General features: G+C 44.5%; 1 non-coding gene across 1 annotated transcript; it reads right to left on the minus strand.

The window, feature by feature from the left end:
- Positions 1 to 301: 301 nt before the first annotated feature.
- On the minus strand, positions 302 to 409 carry LOC126541031 (U6 spliceosomal RNA). The gene has a single exon (XR_007601612.1). It is a non-coding gene; the product is annotated as a U6 spliceosomal RNA (small nuclear RNA).
- Positions 410 to 6704: the final 6295 nt, after the last annotated feature.

Here is a 6704-nt window from a genome sequence, read left to right on the forward strand (position 1 = left end):
CTAGCTACGTGGCGTCCGCATATTTTTGAACTCTGGCTGGGACAAGTTAGCTGAAAGTTAGCTGGGACACCCTGTATGCTGAACCCTGTATTGAAGAGTGTTGCCTACAGGCGACAAACCAGGAAAAAAAATTACTGCTATATTTTGATGCTGGGGACAAAGTTTCTGGCTAAATCATCTTCACCCAACACTGGATGACCGACAAGCGTTATTTGCAGGTTCAGAGCAGGAACACAGGATGAGGAAGAAGTTTGGCACGTGGCTCGCTTTCCCGCTGCTGTGGTGGTACACGCGTGATTCAAATCAAATGAAATGTACAGCAATGGTTCATCCTGGCACATGGGCCATGCTTAATTAAGCTAATCTTCTCCATGTCGTTCGAATGTTATTATATGTACTTTGAAAGTCCATTATTCTTATAGGAAGGGAACTGCTTGTATAGATTCCAAATGAAAGCAGCGGTGGTTTATAGCGAAGCCCACTTCCAGTTTTGTGCGTAGTGTTTTCCCCATTTAGTTTAAAATTTAAGACAAATATTTCTTTCTTGCGTTAATTCTGCTAACTCTCGATGTATTTTGCATATTGTAGAGAAAGTACAAGTATTTTGTAGGTGTTTATATGTGCCGTTAATAACAAATGTTAATTTGTTAGCGGAAGCCTAACGTTATAGGCTATGCTTAAGAGGAAGCTTTAGCTCCCTTGCTTGTACCAAAAGCACACCGGAATGGAGGTATCGTAGTTCTGAGCAACTAGTGTACCAATTTTGAGGAGGCTGGTTAATGTGATTTGACTTTTTTCCTATATAGGGGACGCTGTAAATCCGCGCCAACTTCCTATTTCGGAATTCGAGAACGTGTAAAACAACAAATCTTTTTATGAGACAACTCCTAGACCTATTTGAATGTAATGTGTTGTGTTTGAGAGATAAAGTCAAATTCTAGTGGCGAAAGATCTTTAAATTACGTGATACAATTGCTTACATCAATTTCCGAATAGTGGTAAGTTTAAAAAATTAAGCGCGCAGTTTACCATTCCTTAGCTCTCCACCAATGATAAATATGGTAGGTCTGCAATAGCATATCAAGCATGTTGAATAATGAATTAAAGAAGAATTCTGGAGTTTTACATGCCAAAACTACGATCTAATTATGAGGTACATCGTAGTGAAGGACTCCGGAAATTGGGACCACCTTGAGTTCTTTAACTTTCACCTAAATCTAAGTGCACTGTTGTTTTCGCATTTCACCCGTATCAAAATGCGGCCACCAGGGCCAAGATTCAATCCCGCGACCTCGTCCTTAGGAGACCAACGCCATAGCCACTTAGCAGCCACGGTGGGTGATTTATGAATTTGGAAAGTGACTGCTTCATTGCGTAGGAGGGGTTCACAAAAGTCATACTCACCATGTATGGCATATTTCAAAGCAGTGTATAATACATCTATTTTGTCCGGTTGAGATGTTTTATTAGGTGAACATTGCATAATCTTAATTTAGTTTAATGCATAGTTATAAACCTAATGCTTGGGTTGTTCTCAATTTTAAATGTTTCCCAAATTTGAGTAAAAATATTGATGGCGCAAGTAACACAAATACTTCACATACTGACTAGACTATAGCATTTTCTTTTAAACTGATACTGTGGCTGCCAAGAAAAACTATACCCTCGAGCTGTAGCATAAGCTGGAGAGCTTATGTCTATTAGCACGAATATAAAGCAAATGAATCTCACTTCGCGCATTTTTATCGCAGTATTCGACGACCAAAATTAAAAATTTTCAAGCTTGGCAGAACGTTTTTGGGGCTTTTTTAAAGCCGCCAGCCTACTTCTTTTAGTGGTCCATTTCACGGACGCAGGGTGAACCGGCGACCGAGGTGCCATACGTGTGTATGCCAGACCTGTGCCAGAGCTGTGCCGACTTGTGTATGCCAGAATGGGCAAGCCGCGAAGTGCTAATTCGAGCCATCAGAAGTGGCAAATGTATCGAGATATTCAAGTAAAGTTGTTATAGACAGAAACTGTAACAAGTTCGGGAAGTATGCCACAAGTCTAGAAAGCATGGCGACTGCTGGAAAGCGTCACTAAGTTTCCACCAACATTTACCTCGCAGAAGACTTCAGATTTATCCTATTGTATCTTGAAATGCAACACGCGATTTAATACTGAACTTTAACAAATGGGTACATTTCTTTTTCACCCTCCAATGCTTCTGTCATGCGAGGAAGACACAATATGTGATTACCTTCGAGCTTTTATTTCAACATAAGCCACCTATTTTGCTATCCTGCGCAAGAAAGCTGCCAGATTTGTGAGACTGTCTACCAGTTCAAAATGGCTGCATAAAAGCAGCAGTCATAAAGGTTATATCTATCGTCCACATTAAAATGAATAGCTGAAAGGCCCCCTCGTATTTTTCTTCTTCATGCCTTGCTTTGGTTTCTATTCTTATCTTTCTTCTTCTTTGTGAACAGGAGAAAACTAGCACCCATTTGTAATACTTAATCTTGCAGTGTACATGTTTTTTCTTGTTGACTCTATTAGCTGTTTGTGACAAGAAAAATGACAGATTTGTATTTTATGGTTGTATTAAAAACATTAACAGTCCCCGGTAGAGAGTTGACCTCCATTTACAGTTTGCGATCACTGTTGGTGCTTGCCGTGACAAAGATTGTGTCAATTATCGTATCAGGTTAGAGGTGACGTATACAGGTACGTTTTTGTATCGTATACGTCGTCAAGCTATGCCTTGTTGCACGTGCACGTATTCATGGAAAAACGTAGAACATATTTTATTAAGGTGTTCCAAGTTTAAACAGCAAAGATGTGCTTCGAGGACAATATTGAGGAAATTTCTTAATCATCCTTTCAGCATAGAAATGTTCCTTGGGCTATGCGATAAGGTATCATTACATCATAAAGCGGCGAAAACTTTAATAACCTTCTTTACTTAAAGGGGCCTTGTATCTATGTATTAAAACACTATGTCCATTGTTTATTATTGTTATGCTGCAGCATTCTGTGTGGGTCACAGATTTATGAGTGTGCTGTTTTATTTTCTACACTGAGTTTTGATGTTTGAACATGTTGACCAAATGGACTTTATTGCCGGACGGTTTCTTTGTTTCTTTTTCATATCAACTCAAAGTGGCATCCTTTGCTCGTAGACAATCTATTATTTGTGGACAAGCCGGCGACACAACAGTTGCGAACATTTTCAATGTAATCAGAATAAATCAACCACAATATTACAAAGCTCATCAACCTTTGCCGAGTGCGAGAATATACTGGGTGGGCTTTCAAATCGGCCGGCAGCGTAAATGACACACTTTCTGACAGTTGTTTATTTTGTACCTATTGCGAATTCTCCAAACCTCACGTTTGCGCTTGAGATTGCCGAACAATAACGTCGTTTATGCGCGAGCAAAGAAAGCGTTTGGTTTATCTTCCTGTTGCGCTTCGAAGAACAAATAATTTAGAAGTGAATTTTGCGTTTATTGTTATAATTCTGCGTTTATTGCTACATACTGCCATGAAGGAAGCAGCAAAAAGTAAGCCATAGAGACAAACTGGAGAACGCAACAAATAGTTACTACGGGTAGAACCGTCATGAATTGCAGGGAAAAGCTTGTTGGTATGTGATTTCCGATGTTGAAGAGCTGGAGATCACATTCCACATGAAGAGCATAGCCGTATGCGAAGGTATTTGCTTTAAATTCAAACATAGCTTACGCGTACTGTGCAAGTGACTCTGTTAACGAGACGTGTCGAATCCTTGTTTAAAAATACCCGGAGAATGTGTAATGCGTTACTTCTGCTTCTACACTGCCTCAACTGTCCGCGTGAGTTTCGCGCCGCACCCATATTTTTCTCGCGCGCACAGTAGTGCACCCCGTGTATAGCGTCGGTCACATGCTCAACCATGTCGAACGATTGCTGCGGTCAGAGAAAACAGAGTAACAAGTTACGCAAGCATATTGTGCATTTTGGAGAAAATACAAGCATTTTCAATATTAGGCTAGCATTATTAGAATGAGCACTAATTATCAGCTCATTTCGCATGGTGGGCCAGCGAGCGACACATGTTGGAAATTGTAAGACATCGCGGCATTCAATGGCATAAAGTTTTCCGGCTTCAACATTGGAAACACAGGATTGAATTCAAGCCGACTCTCATGGAAAACGTTCCAATCTATCAGTGGAACAACCTCTTCGAGGATCTGGGCCGCGATCATCACATTGGTGAGACAATGATGGACACCCCATCCAGAGAACCCAGAAAAATGACGTACGTCGACTGGGACAAGTTCCGCGAGTTAAGACACTAACGTCGAACAGGCAACGCATCAACGGAACAACGGACGTCGCAACTAAAGGCCGTCATTAAGACGGCCACGAAGGAAATAGAGACAGATCTGCCCGTTCGAAGCATGGACAGCCGACTGGCTCTCATGCACAACGCCAAACAATTGCTCACCAGGAGATGGAAAGAACAAAGACAGAATCGAAGGCTGAGGAAAATAATTTCTTCCCTCAACCAGCTCATTGCAGAATATTGCACGCAACTATCTAAGCAGCAATGGAATTAAGTGTGTGACGCCGCGGACGGCCGCATCAACAGCGGTACGACGTGGCACATGCTCAAACACCTTTTCGACAGAACCAGAACCAGAGCGGACCAAAGTCACTCGCTGAACAGGATCATGCACGAGGAACTCAAGATTACCAGGGAAAACGAGCTCATTGACCGTCTCGCCGACAAGTACCTCCCGCTGGCCAAAAATTCTAGAGGCACGACCGCCGAAGCATATCGCGGCAAGGCCAACCCAGAGCTAGATCGGGACTTCTCAACCGAAGAAATACGCACGGCGCTTCAGAACCTAAGCAGCAAGTCAGCGCCGGGGCCGGACGGCGTAACTAACAAGACATTTAGAAACCTAGACGACACTTTCATCGAAACCCTCATAGAGGAAATCAACAAAATCTGGAGCAACGGAGCACTACCCGAGGACCGGAAAACGGCCCTCATCGTGCTCATCCCAAAGACTGGCAAGGCGCCCAACATGAATAACCTCAGACCGATCTCGCTGACGTCATGCGTCGGCAAGGTAGCCGAGCACGTGGTCCTTAACAGGCTCTCGAAACATCTCGACGAAAAAGATATTTACCCGGCAACAATGATCGGCTTTAGACCCCGGCTATCCACCCAAGACGCCACGAAACTCATCAAGCATGAGATCATTGACGCAGACACGAGAGACGCGAGAGTCATCCTAGCGGTAGACCTCGAAAAGGCCTTCGATAATTTATCACATGACTACATACTCAACACGATCTCTAACCTCGACCTCGGCACTAGACTCTACGCTTATACAAAATCTTTCCTGAGCGACAGAACGGCCAATCTCCGTCTAGGGGAAATCAAGTCCCAGAAATACAAACTGGGCAGCCAAGGGCACTCCGCAAGGTTCTGTCATCTCTCCGACGCTTTTTAATCTTGCGCTAGCGCGCCTAGGCAAGAGACTGGATCAAATCTAGAACATCAAATACACCATATACGCAGATGACGTAACGCTCTGGATCTGCGGAGGTAGCCTGGGTTCAATTGAGAATGCTCTACAGAAAGCGATGGACGCGATCGAGGAATACCTCACTCCCACGGGCCTGCGATCTTCGCCCACGAAGTCGGAGCTGCTCGTCTACAAACCATCGAGAAGCGGTCCCAAGCCAAAGAGCGAAATCAGAGATACACACCATTATTCTCAGAACAAAAGACGGAGGAACCATTCCGCACGTAAGCAAAATCATAGTCCTCGGCATGCTCATTGAGAGGAAACGGCTTTAACGCCGCGACAGGGGAGAAGATCGTGACAAAGTCGAATAATGCCATTACTCTCATACGACGCGTAGCAAACAGACAACATACCCTTAAGGAAGAAAATCTCATCAAGCTAACACACGCCTTCGCGCTATGCCACTTCACGTACGAGGAGGCCATGCACAGATGGAAGGTAGCGAAGAAGGACGAACTCAGTGTGCAACTGGGGAAGCTAGTCAAGCTAGCGCTGGGATTCCCCAAGAGCACCGGGACAGAGCTCCTGCTGCAACTGGGGGTACACAATACACTTGAAGAAATCGCCGAAGCTAGAAAACGGGCTCAATTGACAAGAGTCTCTGGAACCAAACCGGGTAGAAAAATCCTAGCCAAACTAGGTCATGGCACCACAGTAATGGAGAATCTATACCAAAGCGTTCCGATTCACACACGTAATCCTACACGATTCACCTACTCCCGCGGAACATGAACCCCGCGGACCATCAACACAGAAGGTTGGCACGCGGATCGTTCATCTTGCGCGAAATACGCGATAAGAAGATCCTAGCCTGTTACATAGACGTGGCACAGCACCCGTCCAGGAAGGCCTTCGTTGCCACCACGGTCAGTAAGCAAGGTGAAGTCACAAACACTCTCAGTCAAGACCCACAAGTCCGAGATAGCAGAACAGGTCGCCATCACACTCGCGCTCACAGACCCGCCCACCACCCACGTCTACAGCGATTCACGCTCGGCCGTCAAAGCCTTTCAGAAGGAAGCCGTTGCAAGCACTACAAATAGTCAATACATCCGCACCGCTGCAGCATCACACCATCTGCTGGTTCCCGGCACACCTCGAAGAGATCGAGGACGCCGCTCCCAATCTCAATGA

Source organism: Dermacentor andersoni, chromosome 2 (genome assembly GCF_023375885.2).
Source record: "Dermacentor andersoni chromosome 2, qqDerAnde1_hic_scaffold, whole genome shotgun sequence".
NCBI lineage: Eukaryota > Metazoa > Arthropoda > Arachnida > Ixodida > Ixodidae > Dermacentor > Dermacentor andersoni.